This window comes from Pelobates fuscus, chromosome 4 (assembly GCF_036172605.1).
Source record: "Pelobates fuscus isolate aPelFus1 chromosome 4, aPelFus1.pri, whole genome shotgun sequence".
Taxonomy (NCBI): domain Eukaryota; kingdom Metazoa; phylum Chordata; class Amphibia; order Anura; family Pelobatidae; genus Pelobates; species Pelobates fuscus.
The window spans coordinates 60,570,857-60,589,848 of NC_086320.1; positions in this window are offsets into that span (position 1 = coordinate 60,570,857).

Below are 18,992 nucleotides of genomic sequence, written 5' to 3' on the forward strand. Positions count from 1 at the left end.
TGCCTTATCTGAACATGATTATGATGTAGAATGCTAAATCTTTAATGTATTTTTTTTTTTTTTTTTTTTTTTAATTAAGCATATCATGGAATGTGTTAGCACAAGTTTAATGAATGATATAAGTTCCAGAAACAGTTTACTTTTGCTCTCCTGAATGCTGGTTACATTGACTCAAGTGTAATATAATTATGTGTGTGAATGCAGTGAATGCAACTGTAAAGGCTTAATTTATTACACTATTACATTGTGCTTGTTAATCTATTTCTCCATACATAGTCCCAGTTTTTATTGGTGGTAGTGTTCTCAAGAGGAAGAATGCATGACAAAAAAATATGTGGATTGCAGAGAGAAACAACCAAACATGGCAATCTGGCTGACCAGAATTCATTACAACAAAAGTATTCATTTTTAGAAAAAAGCAAAGAAAGAGTGTAAAACCACCAAAAGACAGCAGGAGTTTCATAACCACTCGTATACTTGAAATTGTACTCAGCTGTTCTTCTGCCAGCAATATGCTGGGTTAGAATGACATTGGTGGTCCCAAGACCCTAGTCCAGAGGTAGGGAATAAGTTGGAAAGGAATAGCTATAGAAATATTAAAAACAGGTGAATTTAGTATCTTGTAATACCTTTTTTATTGGACTAACAGAATTTTGGAATGACACGCTTTTGGGAGAATCTCCCTTTCTCAAATCTAAAGTAAAAGATATATAACTATTATATATATATATATATATATATATATATATATATATATATATATATATATATATATATATATATATATATATATATATAACTATATATATTTAATGGCCAAGCACACAGAAAAACAAACAAACTTTAAAAACTGTGAAGGGGCGGGGCCTGGCTGTGGAGCTGAACAGACGCGTGCAGCACAAGCTCCCGGCTGAATGTTAACTTTATATGAAATTAACCCTGCTCCCAAACTATAAAACCCTTGCAATTGCATCACCCATGTAGGGAATGCAAAGGAGATCATAACAAGATGTTTTATGAACAAAAAAACACAGCAACAGTGAAGGAGAGAAAAGACCCCACCTCCACTGGAGTTGAGTAGGTTGTAGGGTATCAGGGCATAACCCAGGGATATAAATGTCAAAAGAGAAGAGACTGAAAACAAGGGATTAACGAATGGTCCTCTCAAATATCAGTCCCTATACCCTCAGGAAAGGTTGTTCCACTTTTATAAGGCAATAAATTGCCAATTTTGAACGTAGGAAAATTTGTACATGAAAATAATAAACCTTTATTAAACCCCCTTAGGGGAAGAGATAAGTAAAATGAAACTTAATAAAAGTGTATTTACAATAAAATAAAGTGAAAATGTCTGCTGTTCTAATTGTTAGATAATATATACACCATACTTAAAAGCTCCTGTTTGTAGCAACTGGGATTGAAGTCTACACTGTTGCTGATACAGATTGTGCAACAGTGTCTCAGTAACCAGTATATATTTATGTGTGGATCTAACAGGGTCAATATTTGACCAACTAAAGTGACCTAACTTAAAATAGAAGAAGAACAAGTGCCACTTACTGGGCACTGGTTGATTAGACCCTGCCTGTTCTGGGTACAATTACCCCTCCGAAGTGTAGTACACTTGTTCTTAGCAAATGGGTGGGAGTTACAGCCGTAAAGATAACAGTAAAGGGAGAAAATAGAGCATCTGGGGTGAATAGGTGGTAGTATCACTATCCAGGATACTAGCCGAGTATTCCTAAGGGTATAGGGAATGATATTTGGGAAGACCATTCGGTAATCCCTTGTTTTCAGTCTCTTCTCTGTTGTTTTATGAACAGCTAAGTCACGGGAAACGCGGACTGCATCACCGGGGCCTACTGCAGCGATAACCAACCTGATTTGCGGCATAGGAGGAGGTGAGGGCGCGGGTGAGGCGGCCGATCACCCAGACCAGAGCTCCCTGAAAGCAGATCTTGAAGCTGCAGAGGACCACCCACGAGCCTTCCCCCCCTGCCGGTGAGGGATATCCCGGCACCAGCAGTACACCTACCGCAGACACTCACGTCCCAAAAACTGCCTGTGCCAGGAGTCACCAATATGGCAGATGCCACACGCCAGCCGGCAAGCTTGGGGGGCAGTGGGGACCCGGCAACTAACTCTCTGACAAAGCTTGACAGAATTTCTGTGGCCTTCTGGGCCAGGATATCAGAGAGGACGCTGAACACAGTGCCAGCTAAGCAGGCCACTCCGGCACCTACACCCCCGACAATCACATGCCCTAAGGGCGGATGCAGAATGTCAACCACTGGCAGCTCCCTAAAGAGGCACAGACGTCGGGACCGGCGGCACAGGCAGAATGGAAAGCCTGCTCCTTGTCGAGCACCCACCCTCACCCCAAATCACCACAACTCTGAACTGGACCAGAAGCGCCCTGCTCACCAGCATAGCGCCGACCCCCCGACAAACCAAACCTCCGCCAATATCCGCTGGACGCCTGGCACCTATCCACCTCCATGCCTCTGACACTCCAGGTGACAAGGGTTCTTGGGGACTGTATTTGGCACCCAGAAGGGATTGGATGAGCGGAGGCATAAGACCGGAGTCTGTCAGGCATATTTCACCACAGTTGAACTTCCTCACCATGCCTCTTAATATAAGAACTGCTCTCTGTACACTAGCTTAACACACAGTAAGCGTCTTTACCCTGTCATGCTCTTATTTTTTGCAGAGTTTATGCCTTTATTGATTACTTGTGTTTATCTTAAAAGCTCATGCATTACATTACCAGCTTGAACAACTAACGGGGTAGTCCAAGCCTGTTTAAAACTTGCAGAAAAACTGTTGGTTTACCCTTACAATTAATACCGCTCTAGCATTGACTCAAGCATAAAAGTTTCCCTTTTCTTAAATGTTCCTGATAATATTCAAATTGTCTATTTTTACTCCTCGTAGTTATCAGCCTGGACGAAACTAATGTTATAGACAGTTATACCTAGCCTGACCTCTTCAAAAAATTGTGCTGTTAATGCGTGTAATGATACTGATTATCCTGTGTTTTTCCATCGGCTTGTATCTGCTGTCATGGCAATATAAGTGTGTCTGTAATTCTAAGCACTACAAAAATAAAGAATTTGAAAAAAAAAACTGTGAAAAGAAATAAAGTGCAATACCCACTATCCACCACTTTTAAATATATCTGCAGGCAATCCTTGCAAGGATGAGATTTTTGGGATGCACTGTCTTTGATTATATTTAGGCCCACTAGTAAATTGACTGGTGACTTGGGATTTTTTTTTCACAGGGCTTTTTTACCTAGTAATCACAAACACTACAACAAACTGCGGGATACGGCTGAGAGTAATTCTAAAAGAAACATACAAAATACATAGACATAGTGAAGTACAGTCTAACACATCTCATACGCTGAATAAGAATGCACTCACAAGATAACGGAGAATAAATCGCTCATAGGGTGCCTCCCCCAGTGGATATGGGGGGCTGATGATCCCTTGATTCCTCGTTGAGTTTCTTAATAATACTCAGGACTTCAGGTGGGTAGTAGTAGAAAAAATATGTTTTTATTGATAAAAGGTGAATAATCACCATCAATAAAATATAATAAAATAACGGTATGGTCCTACGCGTTTCGTTCTGTAAAGAACTTCCTCAGGGACCGTGTGTAAAAAATAAAACAGTATACAATTATAACAAATTAGAAATACATCCTATTCCCACCCTCCCAAAGTCCTCTTTAAATAGGGCTACTCCCTAAGTCCATTGGTGGTTCCAGGGGTGGTACCTGGAGTCCATCTCTTGATTGGTCCTGTAGATGGATAGTGCAGCTGTTTCCCATTCTCCTGCTGTTGTTGGCAATCAAATTTGGCGCATTCGGCTAACCGGAACCGGAAGTAAGGATCGTATTGTACTTCCGCGTTCCACGTGCGTTCCACCTACGTTTAGTGTGCGTTCCACCTTCATTCAGTCATATTCTCATAATGTAATTAAAGAAATCAACAGATAACAACACATTCTATCTACTGGAAGGAAAAAAGATGTTAGTAACTTCGTTTACAGTATATTTATTTCGTGATTTGAATCATAATAAGTTACCCTTCTTGGGATGTCTATAAAAAGTGAACTGAAATATTTAGAAAGTGAAATGTGTATAACAGACACATGCTTTATACTGTGAATCTTACATTCTTTCAGAGACATGTATTGCATTAGTTTAATATGTGATGTGCATCATGTGATAAATATTATATATTATATATCACTAATGTGATGTGTATTGAAAAAAATCTAAACTAAACATAAATAAATATGCAATGTTTTTTACCTAGTACTTATATATATATATATATATATATATATATATATGATTGTTATTTTTATTGTTTTAATAGTTGCTTTGTGTTATCATGATTTTATCTGCGGCTTTTGACACTCTTGATCATTAACAGCTTCTTCTCATCCTCAGCAATATCGGCTTACAAGATATTGCTCTTTCCTGGTGCTCCTCCTACCTCTCCCAGCCCTCTTTCAGTGTTTCTTTTTCTGTCTCTGCTTCATCTCCCCAACTCCTCTCTGTTGGTGTCCTCTAAGGTTCAGTCCTTGGTCCCCTACTGTTCTCTCTCTATACTGCCTCCCTTGGTAAACTCATTAGCTCCTTTGGCTTCCAATATAATTTCTATGCGGATGACACGCAAATCTACCTGTCCTCTCCTGATCTCTCCCTGTCCCTCTTGCCTCTCTGCTATTTCTAACTGGATGGCTTCCCACTTCCTTAAACTAAACTGAAATTATTTTCTTTCCTCCCTCGAGTGTTGCTACTATTGTGTCTGTCTCTCTCCAAGTTAACGGTGCTACCATCAGCTAAACCACGCAGGCTCGTCGCCTAGGGGTTCTCTTTGACTCCGACGTCTCTTTCATGCCTCATGTTCAGTCTATCGCCAAATCCTGCCGCTTCCATCTCCAAAACATTGCGCGCATCCGACCCTACTTGACGCCAGATGCGACTAAGGTGCTGGTCCATTCCACTGTCCGTTCTTGCCTTGACTACTGTAATCTGCTTCTCAGTGGTCTTACGTGCTCCCAACTTGCGCCGTTACAGTCCATAATGAATGCTGCAGCGAGGCTCATCTTCCTGTTCCCCGCACCTCCCACGCCTCACTCTTCTGTCAGTCCCTACATTGACTGTAAGATATAAGGCTCAATTTAAAATTCTGGTTTATGCTTTCAAATCTCTACATAATGCTGCTCCCACCTATCTATCCCCCCTTTACACAAGTATGTCACGTGTAGGGGCTAACGCTCTGCTGAAGACTTACTGAAGTCTATCTTCTGTCCGTACTCCTACCTCTGATGCTCGCCTTCAAGACTTCTCGAGGGCTGCACCATTCCTGTGGAACTCAATTCCCTCCTCCATTAGATGCCCACCCAGTCTCCAATCATTAAAAAAACCAAAAACATTAAAAACCCACTTCTTCATAAAAGCGTATCAATTAAACTGTTAATAGCTCCCGACTGATTCCTCTCTTGCAACTCTCATTAGTCTATTACTATCCTTACCTTTTGTGTCACTTTACCCCACTCCCTCTAGCATGTAAGCTTATTGAGCAGGGCCCTCAACCCCTCTGTTCCTGTGTGTCCAACTTGTCTGGTTACAACTACATGTCTGTCAGTCTACCCACTGTAAAGCGCTGCGGTGTTTGTTGGCGCTATATAAATAATAACATAATAATCATGTTTTTTATGGCCAATGTATTTGATTGTTTTCTTTTATGTTTTTTTTTATGGCCAAAGTATTTGAATACACATATTGAAGCTCTTTAATTGACACCTTGATAGGTAAATAATATTAGCAAAATTAAGAGGCAAAGTCTAGGTGTCAGTCTGCTTCATTATACAGGGCAATTCATGTGCATCTAAGGGAGAAACTGGGGAGAGCTGTCTAGGCAATTTGGGTCAAGTAAAAAAAGTGATGAAGAGGCAAACAAGGTTTTTAAGACCTTACCATGGAGTGAGTTCCATTGAAATAAATCTAAATGTAAATACAATTAGAAAATGTTACTAGAAATAGTATAGGGTATTAAAACTAAATATAAATACATGTTAACAGTGAGGAACTTAATACCCTAAGCTGATGCATATCGTTCAGATGTTACTTTACACAATTAGAATGAACGCTACAATAAAAAAAAAGTCAATTTTCGTCTTTCAGCAAAAGTAACACAAGTGGCTGCATTTTCTGATTCTGGAAGGAGTTTAGGATTTCAAATACGACTGGACTCTTTTCTGATTAGAAAGTTTGATATATATCATAGACTTTCCTGTCTTCCGTATCCAGAGTGAGGGAGATTGTTAAAAAGTAAACTGAAAGGAACCATTCTTTTATTTAGCAATTAACCCCATCTGAGTAAATAATACGGTGTTGTGCAATTGAGCTTTTGCTGTTATGCACAAAGTTCTGAATCCGAAACGGCTTCAAAGACAAGCTCACGGAATGATGACAAGATGCTACAGAAACAGCTTTTTATGTCGAATATAATGCAAGGATTGTATTACATGGTACAGTAACAAATGGGATAAAGTTGTAATGATATAGCAGATAACGTGTCTGGAAATACTTATCTAAAGGGAAACTTAATCTTATCCTAGTTTGAGCTTATAAGAATTTAAACATGGTATATGATTAAGAATGTTAAGTATGAGAAGAGGCATTTTATGAATGTTAATTACATTGAAGGGAAATATAAACAGGCGGTTAGGTCAGGAAAGCAAATAATTCACTTATCACTGAAAAAACAATTGTATCTCTTACTTTGGTCGTGAATGACATTTCCCAGTGGAAAGGCTTATGGGACAGTTCGAATGAAAGGAAAACTAACGGAGCATTAAACCCAGAAATGGCCATCATTCACCAAATGTAAATCAAGACTAAAGGTTAAATGTTGTAATGAAAGAAGCAGTCAAGGTCAAAGGCTTTTTTTGAACAACCTGTATTGAGAATTGCTATTGTCTCAATCATAACAGTTAGAACATTTTATCTGGGACCAGGACAATAGTGGATTGAATAGTTGTTTCAAGTTAGATCTCTTTACTTCTCATAGTATCTTTGTTTTTTTGTTTGTTTATAACACTTTCTTTATGTCATAGAATTGTCATGAAATTTAATTTTATTTATATATATATATTACAACAATCTTTTCCTTAACAATAGATGACAGACATGTTTCTAACTGTATGTAATGCTTTAGTTAGAAATTGCCACAGACCACAAAAACAAACTCAAAGATCTATGAAGTAATTCCACTTTGCTCTTTGCACTCTGAATTTTTCTATAATGGTAGGTTGCAGCTGGAGGAGCTCATGAAGCAATAATTCAGTGGAGACAGTTAGGACAAGATGAGTTACTGACAGGATTAAGACATGATCAAGAGGAGCAGGTAGGCCAGTCTAGGTGGCAAAATTATTTGGTGGAGAGGCAGGCACGAGGACAATTATTAAATGGACAGATAGCTGGAGTGAGGACAGTGATGGGACAAGGCCACCAGTACAGAAATTTGCTAAAAGATAGCACAGAAATGGTAGGTACAAGTAACTTAGAAACTGTAACCATGGGTAACCATGGGTAATTTAGGAACTGCCGGTACAAGTAATGCATACACAGTAGGCACATATGGTTCATAGTAAAATGGAGAAGAATGAAAGTTAAAAAGGTTTAAGAAACGGTGCTACAATCACCAAATGTGAGTCACTTATTCACATCTAAAATAATGCAATAAAAACAACAAAAGTGATAGGTGAGAGCACTCTACTACTTTACCCTTTTAGTATATATAGGAGCCAAACAATCTTGAAAAATCTGAAATCAAGAATAAAGCATACATAGGGTAATAACGTAGCCAATAAGCAAGTATGAGGTCTGTAACTGGTCAAACTCACATGGTCATGAGCCACTTAGTAAGCTGGCTCAAACTAGCAGCTTTGTAACATCAATAGCTGAATTTGGTACTCCAGATTAGCTCCCCTCTGTGGTCCTTAGGTCTTTTCCAATACTCAGGATGCAAATAGTATTAAAAAACGGGATACTTTATTGGACACACTATGGGTGCAAGAATACAAATAAAATAAAATAAAGATAAATACTGTTATCTGAAAAGTCCACTTGACATAAGTGAGGTAACTCGACACGTTTCGGCAGAATTGCCTTTTTCAAGAGTTCATCCTTTCTCCTCTTTCTAGTCCCTTTTAAATGCTGTCCTTTGGCGCGTTTTTTTCTCCGGTCCGTCACACTTTCTTGTTCCGGTTTCCAATACTGAATCCTGAGTATTGGAAAAGACCTAAGGACCACAGAGGGGAGCTACCAAATTCAGCTATTGATGTTACAAAGCTGCTAGTTTGAGCCAGCTTACTAAGTGGCTCATGACCATGTGAGTTTGACCAGTTACAGACCTCATATTTGCTTATTGGCTACGTTATTACCCTATGTATGCTTTATTCTTGATTTCAGATTTTTCAAGATTGTTTGGCTCTTATATATACTAAAAGGGTAAAGTAGTAGAGTGCTCTCACCTATCACATATGGTTCATAGACTGTAGGTACAGACAACACGTACACTATGCCTAGGCAGTACATAAGGTGTAGATACAGGTATAAACCAAAAACGTGAATGGGTGGGTGGTGAAATAGTATTAAACTAGTGCAGGCAAGCCACTGTCATGAGGTCACTCCAAAACCTCTATACAAAAGAAACACAGGATCCTGAATCATAAATCAGGAAAACACAGGGCGCCACAGTCACAAAGTTACATTCAATCTGGAGATTCCCATGGATTGAAGGGGCAATGGATGTAAGAAAAATATGCACTTTATTGATAGTATATTCAAATAAAATAAGCAATAGTGCACAAGAATGTGCAAAATCGCAATACAATTATATATTAAACCTCAAGGTTTCTTTAAATGCGGTAGATGCAGCACACGTAAGTTTCAAGTGAATAAGACTACAGAATTTAAGAGCTCAGTCACGAATGAGGTTTTTAAGATAAAACATTTTATAAACTGTCAGAGCCGATTTGTAGTGTACTTGTTACAATGTAAATGTGGCGTCCAATACATAGGTCGCACCATTAGGAAGTTACATGTGAGACTTCTAGAACATTTTAATGGAATTAATAATAAAAGTATGAAGCACAGTGTCCCTAAGCATTGCACCACCTGTAAAGATTTTAACTGGAAAGATTTTTTATGTATTTTTTATGGATTTTTTATCTCCATCTCATTTTTTTATCTACATTTTTATTTTTATTTTTATTTTTATTTTCACTTTTATCTTTATTCTTATGTGGCATTTTTAACCAGTGAAAGTAAGAAAACTCCAGGAGGACGGAATGTTCCATTTTGAGCAATCTTTGGGATCTTGAAGAATTACTGATTAATTTTGTACATGCTAAAGTATATTTTATGAAATGATTTGCTTTTTATTTTTCTACATTTTTATTGTCTGTCTCCCTTGATATAAGTGCACTAATTTATCTAGCAACTATGATCTGTGACTTTCTGACTATAAGGAATTGTTACTAGAGTTGAGCGAACCCAAACTGAAAAGTTCGGGTTCGTACCGAACATAACGGTTTTTGGACCCCGGAGATTTAATTACGCGTTTTGAAAGGCTGCAGGGCAGCCAATCAACAAGTGTTTGACTCGTGTGCCCTTAGAAGCCATCACAGCCATGCCTACTAATAGCATGGCTGTAATTGGCCAGTGCAGCAAGTGACCCAGCCTCTATAGAAGCTGGTCACTTAGTATTAGTAAATTATGCCCCTACTCGCTATACCGTGAGTAGGAGTGTGTCTATTAAACAGTGAGCAGCCTGGGGGCTTTTAAACTAAAGGGGGGACTTATTGCCCCCCCTGGCCCCCACCCCTGAGCGGCGGGTGGGAGCCCTAAATACCAATAAGGGGGAGGACCTATTGTCCCCCTGGGCCCCTGACCCTGAGTGATGGGTGGGGGCCCTAAATAACAATAAGGGGGGACCTACTGTCCTCCCCCGGCTCCCACCCCTGTGCGGCACGTGGGGGCCCTAAATAACAATAAGGGGGGACCTATTGTCCTCCCCCGGCCCTCACCCCTGAGCAGTGGGTGGGGGCCCTAAATAAAAATTGGGGGGACCTAATGTCCTCCCCCCAGCCCCCACACATGCGCACGGGTGGGGGCCATAAATAACAATAAGGGGGGACCTACTGTCCTCCCCCCCGGCCCCCACCCCTGAGCAGTGGGTGGGGGCCATAAATAAAAAATGTGGGGACCTAATGTCCTCCCCCCGGCCCCCACCACTGAGCGGTAGGTGGGGGCCATAATTAAAAATTGGGGGGGACTAACCACTTGATGTCTTCTTTCTTCTATAATCTTCTTTTCAGCCCCAAATTAGGTCCCCCCCTTATTGTTATTGGAGGCCATAAATAAAAATTGGGGGGGCGGAGTCTGACCACCGAGCCGTGCAGACGCTTCTGCCACGAGCTCCGACCCGGCAAGCGAAACCTGGGGTAAAAACGATGGCTAACAAGCCCACAAACATCGAAGGGTGCACTACCTACATTGGGGGTGCCCCACTGAGCACAACGATACCACCCCGTTACCTGTGGAAGCCGGGAAAGCCGAGACTCAAATGCGGCATACTGGGGCTGAAGCAGAGGCGAGACGGCCGCTCTCCTCGGCGCAAAAGCCTACAAGCGACTACACAACAGCCTACCTCCCCCCCTTCTGGACCAGTGGGGGACATCCCGGTCCCCACTGCTCACACGGACCAGTATGGAGCAGGGGCTTACCAGCCACAAGACATGACGGGGCAACAGACCCGCGAGGTCCAACCAAAACGGCCGCCCAACCTGAGCTGAGCAAGCGGAGCACCCGCTCCAAGATACACATGACCCCTATGGCAATATTCAACTGGATTTGCGATGGTCTCAGGGTAGTGCTACAAAACCGAGGAGCGACCTACCGCCAAGCTGTCCGGATGGTAGCCTCATGGATACGACCAGCAATGTGGCGCAGGTACCACACACAGGTACCCCGAGCAACCAAGATGGCCGTCAGGCAAAATAAACCCCGGAGGGCCTTGGGACGGGATACGGCACCAGGCCTCTCGGACACATGCTCTCACCCGCGCATAAGCAAAGCCGGGACCCTACCTCCAGTGACACACGCCACTAAAGCACCTGACCTTATTCCTGGCTACCGGCACAGCACCAAGAACCTCTCCCCAACCAATACCACGGTACGAACGACTGTGAAACGGCACACCACAAAGAGACGCCCTGAAGCTAATCCCCGAAATGGAAACACCAGGCCCCGCGACCACTATCAAGGGACTCATAACAACAGCCCAAGGGTCCTGCCAACGCTGGGCATAGGCTGAAGCGCCTATCAAACTGCTTCACAAGGGTGACTATACCCTGGTCCATCCAGAGTACACAATCCAGCTGTATACCCGGACCCTGAAGCATACTACAAGCCTCGAACGGACTGTGCTCATACTTTTTCATGGACTGGCAGTAATAATATTAACACTGATGAAACCTGCTCCTAACGGTCCCTTGGACAGTTAAATTTGATGAAACAGTTAATGTACATGCATAGACAAAGTAATAATTAACCAGCGAAGTATAATCTTAATGTTGGCGCTGCTTGTATGTTATGTCTTATATCTCTTAGCTACTCACACCTCAAAGATAGCTTTAAAAGCGACTAATACATCACCGCATAGGCAGACAAATGTAATGTAACACCATCACATCAAACAGCCTAGCAGGAACATATCAGAATAATCTTATATGCACATTCTCTGCACAAGCCATGCCTCCCTATTTTGTCTCTCCTCTACCTATTGCTCCATGACTTGTGCGTTATGTTAACATAGTTAAAAACAAAAGTTAACCTAAACTACTGTACAAGAGATCATATTATTAATACTGTTTATTTTTCTCTCTCTCAAAAAAAAAGTGCAATGTCTTTGATGCCATGTAAACATATGTGAATGCCAATCGATATGCACCAGCTATTGTGGCAGTGCAAATTGCATGTTTCATATCTGCACGAATAAAATAAAGAATTAAACCTAATGTTCTCCCCTCCGGCTCCCACCGCTGCGCGGCAGGTGGGGCCCCTAAATAACAATAAGGGGGGACACCTAATGTCCTCCCCCCGGCCCCCACCCCTGCGCGGCGGGTGGGGGCCCTAAATAACAATAAGGGGGGGACCTAATTTGGGACTGAAAAAAGAAGATTTTAGAAGAAAGAAGACATCAAGTGGTAAGTCCCCCCCAATTTTTATTTATGGCCCCCACCCACCGCTCAGGGGTGGGGGCCGGGGGGAGGACATTAGGTCCCCCCATTTTTTATTTATGGCCCCCACCCACTGCTCAGGGGTGAGGGCCGAGGGGGAGGACAGTAGGTCCCAACCTTATTGTTATTTATGTCCCCCACCCTCCGCACAGGGGTGGGGGCCGGGGGGGAGGACAGTAGGTCCCCCCCTCCACATTCTTATTTAGGGCCCACACCCGTCGCACAGGGGTGGGGGCAAAAGTTTTTTTTTTTTTTCTTTACAGAGCATTATCTCATGTTTGTTTTTTGTTCAATAATTAAATAGTGTGTGCATTTATTGACTTAAAAAAACTAATCTGTGCTGATTTTTTTTATTTTTGTTCTTAAATTGACTTAAGCCTTAATATAATATTTTGAAATAATATTTTCAAATGATTTATTGCTTTTAGATAAACTTTCAAAATGATTGAATATTTTGACAAATATTTAATATTCTAATATTTTGATGATTTTGATCTATTGATATATGTAAAAACAAACAGATAAAATGTGTATCTTGTAATACCTTTTTTATTGGTCTAACCAAACTTTTTAATGACAAGCTTTGGGGAGAACCTCCCTTCCTCAAGTCTAAAGCATTTCTGAGCAAGACGACATGCTGTTAGTCCAATAAAAAAGGTATTACAAGATACACATTTTATCGGATTTTTTACATCTACATCACTGGACCAATACGGCTACAATCTCTCTGTCTCTCTATATATATATATATATGTGTACACACACACACACACACACACACACTTTTTGACGTTCTTTATTATTGTAGTGCAATGTTTAGCAAACATGGTCGCATAGATATTTTTTACAGAATTATGTACAATAAGGATCTTACGTACTGGAATTGAAAGAAAGACAACTTAAGAAGGCATACTGAGCAATACGGTACTGTTAACCCTGTTCTATGAGATACTACGTCAACCCTGTACTAAAAGATTATGCCCCATTGCTTTTATAAAAACATTGTAGTGACAGAGCACTGCAATATGCAGACTCTCACGTACCAAAATAGACAATGTAAACTTGAAGTGAAAAATAAGTATTTAGCCATGCATTCTATAATACTGCTGCTTTACTGGGAAACAAACATGACTACATGTAAGCATGAGAGAAATAAAAACAAAAAATGGGAAAAGAAAAATAATTCTTATTGGTGTTACTGTAAAGTATACAATGAAAGGGTGAGCCATTGACACATGTACATTGAGACAAACAAGATATCTATGGAGAGGTAAAGAATGATCTTAAGCTAAAACTGCAGCATGCGCCACCTGCATTGACACTATTGTAGATAAGTCACCTAATACCCTTGCTTATCTTCTGGCCCCCATCACCAGACAAAGTCCAAGAATTCAATTTCTATCCACCGCACTGGCCCCAGGCCATTGGAAGAGCCCATATGGGGATCCCACAATTCCTGTGAAACATGGTACCAAGAACAGAATCCTAGGAGGAATGATGGAAGTCTCTACGGGGTAATATGGCATGCATCAGGGTAAATCCCCTCTAGACCCTAAACCCAAGAATACGGTAGCGAGTGATGGGCACCTTGGAAGCCGAGCGAGTGCCAGGAGATTGGGACAATCTTCTTCTCTGCATGCTAGTAGGGAAATTTTATTTTGATCCAAGTTGGATGTGGTGATTTGAGGATCAGAAGCTAAGTCAAGCAGTGAGCTATCACTCCATGTTTTCTCCACAGGCTGGCATATTCTGCACTTTATCTTCATCCAAATCTTGGCAAGGATCATGTACATCCATGATGTGGTCATCTCCAGCAGGCCTTGTGGAACTCAGGTAAGCATGATGACTGCTATCTTGACTGAGGCTGTAGAGTAGGCAGCTTGATACCAGGGCAACCACTGGGTCACTACTGCATCTTAAGTTGGGAGACAGCAGGTTAGTGGGGAGTGTTGGGTGACCCTTACCAGCAGGAGGGGGGGGACAGCAGCGGGGGGAGTCAAGTGCTTTCCCAGCCGCTTACCCTGTCTGCATCCACACATAGACCGCAGACAGGCCATGGAATTAGACTGCTGATCAAGTCAAGCAATGATACAGAAATTAAAGAGTGTTCCCAACACAAATATAAGATATATTTTTTTTTGGGGGGTGATTGAGTAACATACCAGTAGACCAGCATTTTAATATTTCTTAATCAAAAAAAATGCTTATACTTTGTTAAATCCCCATTCCATGACAACAACATGATCATGCTACCAGTGAGCAAGGACTATGAGTGGTGTCTAAAGTAGGTGGGACGTAATTGCATTAGTTTTATTTTTTTATTCTTTATCTCACAATTTTTCTTCAACACATTACATAGGGGCTATTGGATTGGGGTTTCAGCTCTATTAGCCCCTATGTTACTAAACATTGTGTATGCTCTGAATAATTGTAATCTACATCACTTGGAGGATGTTCATAATCCTTCTACAAGGGTAAAAACTAAGAAGGTCATTTTATTTTCTAACAATATATAGGTGTAATTGTATTCTCTAAAATAACACCATTGTGCGCCACATACTTTTGCCTGTGATGATAAGATTATTTTTCTTCATGAGATCTCTCAAGGGTCACTGATGAATATTAACATATATCTCTTTATTTAACTATACCTTCTAACAGGAGGTAGGTAATTTGGATGCAAATGGGCTGCTCCATGGAAGGGTTGTGTTGACTATGTTCATAACCCCAAAACATACGTGTTTCAGTTTGACAAGTATGTGAACTGATTTGACAGAGCTATACCAAAGTGTTCTTGTACAGTTTAGCAGAGTGCAATCAGATTTAATTATATGCTAATAATGTGTTTTCTGGGGATTTGTCCATTATGTCCCCAAAAGCAGTAGACCAGAGAACCAACCTGAATATTGGGGCAGTGAAATAAATTTCTGGCGGAATCGAGACACTTGGAAGTTGTCTGTTGTTACTGTACTTTGAGTAAAACAAAAAAAATCAGGTAGGTTTAAATCTACTATTAACTACATATAGAAACCACCAAACATGCAAAATGTGGACGGCGGTTTATACTCTATACACTGTTTATGTTGAACAATATAAATGATGTGAACTTATCACTTGATGGATGAAATGTTTGCTGGTATCTAAGTCAACAAAATGTTTCTGGAAGGTTATATGTACTTGTTCACAGTCAGTGTTCAAAAATATTAGGAAAAAAAGTCTCATCTGTTGATTGAATTGACTGATATTACAGCAAAAACAACAAAAGATCTATTACAGACATTAAATAGGGCAATGAGAAAAAGGCACACAAGGGACGTCATACCTCCTAGGCCTTTAATAAAAAACATAAAGATAAAACAAAATTTTCAAAGTCGGTATGTGTTACACAATTTACAGAGTTATATAGATCCATCTCTTTGATTCATATGGTTTACTTTACGAAAGTTCTTCAGTCGTCTCATCTTTTCATCCAAAGCAATTTTAAATTGCACATTCCTAATATTCTTTCATCAAATTTCAATCTCTTTCATATTACTGCAAAGTGGAGTTACACATTTTAAGGGGATCCCTGCTGTGTACATGCCTTTACTGTTAATTGGATTACGGCTTAATTGGATTATTGTGATTGGCTGTGAAGATGAGCTGAAGAACTAGGTAATGTTTTTGAAAGAGTAGTGGTCATGACAGAGATTCTTAAATTACAATAAACTGACTTTTGACTTCACAAATAGATTACATTTCTACACCCTTTATAAGAGAATTCAAAGTTATCTTTGAAACATTTACAAATGGAGAAAAGGGTTAAATTTAAATTTAAAAGGCTAAAACAATAAAGTGAAAAAGTATATATAGAACAGATGAAAACACAAGGAATGTCTCACACAGCAAATGAAGAATATATACACATATCAAATCACACAACACAAGCCATTCGCCAACCGATCACTTACTATAAGTTGGAAATTCAAGACATTATCTACTAAACAGGCAGTTGTGGTGTGCAGAAAACTACAAATTTTAATTGGAAAATTAGATTATTTTCTTAATTTAGCTATTACTAATTCTTGTAATACAGTATGCAAAATTTAGTCAGTAATCAATTGAAAACATACCCAACAATCATGAGTTGGAGATGAGATCAAGCTTTGCAACTTTTTAGTCTTCAACCTTTGTCGTAACGACAGGTAAGCCATGTGTTACATTATATTGGAACTACAGTAAAAGTAATGTTGGTATAAGTATCAACATTTTTACTCACTCTTTAAAAAAATAAATTAAGAAACTTTGTGTAACTGTGATATAGTTCAGTTTTACAACATTCATTCAATCACAATTAGAAATGGCTTATATAGATACTGTGTTAGATGTTTAAAACCCATGCTTTAAATTTGATAGTGTTATTTATTTTCATTCCTTATGGTATCCTGCGGTGTCGGGTGTTTATTTTATCACAGTATTTCTGTCTGAAATAACTTGAGCCTATCCCACACAATCTATATATTACTTCTTCATTCCACAGAGAGTGGGGGCAAAGTCCATTGCCAATTTAGCATCACTAAACATTCTTACATATTATTTTCAAATGGTTTGACTAGTTCATCTTGATGGGTGCCACGGTGCTCCTGACACCACAACCACTACAGAGCACTGGTGGTTATGGTGCTTAAACATTTCCTTTGAATTTGCATTTGACTCAGTAGGGTCACACGTGTCACGTATCAAGCTGGGAGAAGATGGCAGAGAAACCACTTTAGAGAATAATGTGATTTAACAATTTAGATAATACCACAGCTATTTGTTACCCTCCACCTACATATTATTCTCATCATTATTAGTGAGTAACACTACTGGTAAACTTAATATACTAAACAATTAGGGGATTAAGTGGTCTTGAGGACAATAGTTTTGTGTCTTCATTTAATGTACCCCTGTCCATGGTACTGATATGTGTAGTTTTAACACACCACGCTGTGAACATAATAACTATTGTGAGAAAGAAGATGGCTGTCGAGTTAAATGTAAAGTAATAAATACAGGCAAAGAAGTTTAGGAAAAAATGTTTAATGGTTTATGCATCTAGTGACAGTATTGCAATTGTAATCAATAACTTTATTTTTTTAACTTGCACATGTGTCTTGGTCGAAGCACAACTCAACATTCAACTTTGTACTATTTTTTTAACCAAATTAGATAGTTATCTGTCCATCCATCCTTTCGTCTGTCTGCCTCTGTCTGTCTATTTATCTATCGAGAGGAGACCTCTAGTCAATCTACGGCATGTCTATTCAGATATGATTCATTCTGGATTACCATTAAATCAGGAATTAATAGGAACTGACTGTGAACTGTCAAAACAGCCCAGCTGGAAAAATAGATGAATTTGAGATTTATTTCAGCTGATCAATTCCTGGATATATTATTATTATTATTTTTTAATAACACTTTTATTATGCCAGAAATAAGAATATGACATAACTGTTTTATCATCCTCTCTTTTTTTTATACAATACTGTTACACTGACACATTTTTTTAATATAGTGAAATATGAAATTGCCAAGCTAGTATATCCACTGACAGACAGCTCATCAGTGTCATCTTTATACGCCATTGATACCAAGGGAATCTTTTACAAGGATACCATGATTCAAAGACCTCTCATACCAAGGGATTGAAGCGGAAGTTAGATTTTTCGCATTAGTGTAATATTTGGATGTCGGCAGATTCTTGAGTTAACAGAAAAAGTTAAATGAGTGTCAGGATATATTTTTAGATAGTTATAGCCCTGTCATAAACCTGGATTTTGATATTTGCTCCTGATGCTTAATTTGACTATGGGGATTTTTTTTACGTAGTCGTACTATCATGGTGACAGATGTACTTGTATATACAAAAATATTTTGATAGCAACATTTGTATTTGCCAAGTTGTTAAATATGATCTATACCTACTGCATTACTAATATAAAAGTCCAGATATAAATTTTAGATGAAACACACACATACCCAAAAGATATTTTGGGTATACTAAGATACTATTGTTAATAATTATCTTTATGTATTATGATTTTATGATTTTGCATTGTGTCTCGGAATATAAAAAAAAGATGAAGAAAGATAACACATGCCAAATAGATTAACTGGGAAGAGGTAAAAAAAACAAGGAAGATAATTAGGTAGGTGCTTCTGAAATGTATATGAAGGTAAATAGGTTTACAGTGCACTGTATGGGTATAACACTCACATGTAATTGAGTCTACATAGAATTATATAGGAAAAATTAAACACTGCTTTCTCCCACCTTAAATTTTCCCATAACCCAGCTTAAATTTCCCTTTAAAGGTAAATGTAATGAACTAGTCATCACTTATACACGAAACCATCTTTAATATCAATACATTTCCAATCTCTCTGCAGATGTAAAGAGTATGGATAGATCCCTGATGGAATATCCTTTTTTTTCTGGTGCTGGAATAAACAAATTGTTAAGTAGGACTTTACGAGCTAAATTTTATTTTACATTACTTTATAAAGAAAAATAATAATTAGCTCATATATACAGTGGGCTGGAATATAAGGGTTAAACAAAACTGCATACATACTTATTTCTGCTGTGATCTATGCTATTAAAAAATCAACAACATTATATAAATATATATATA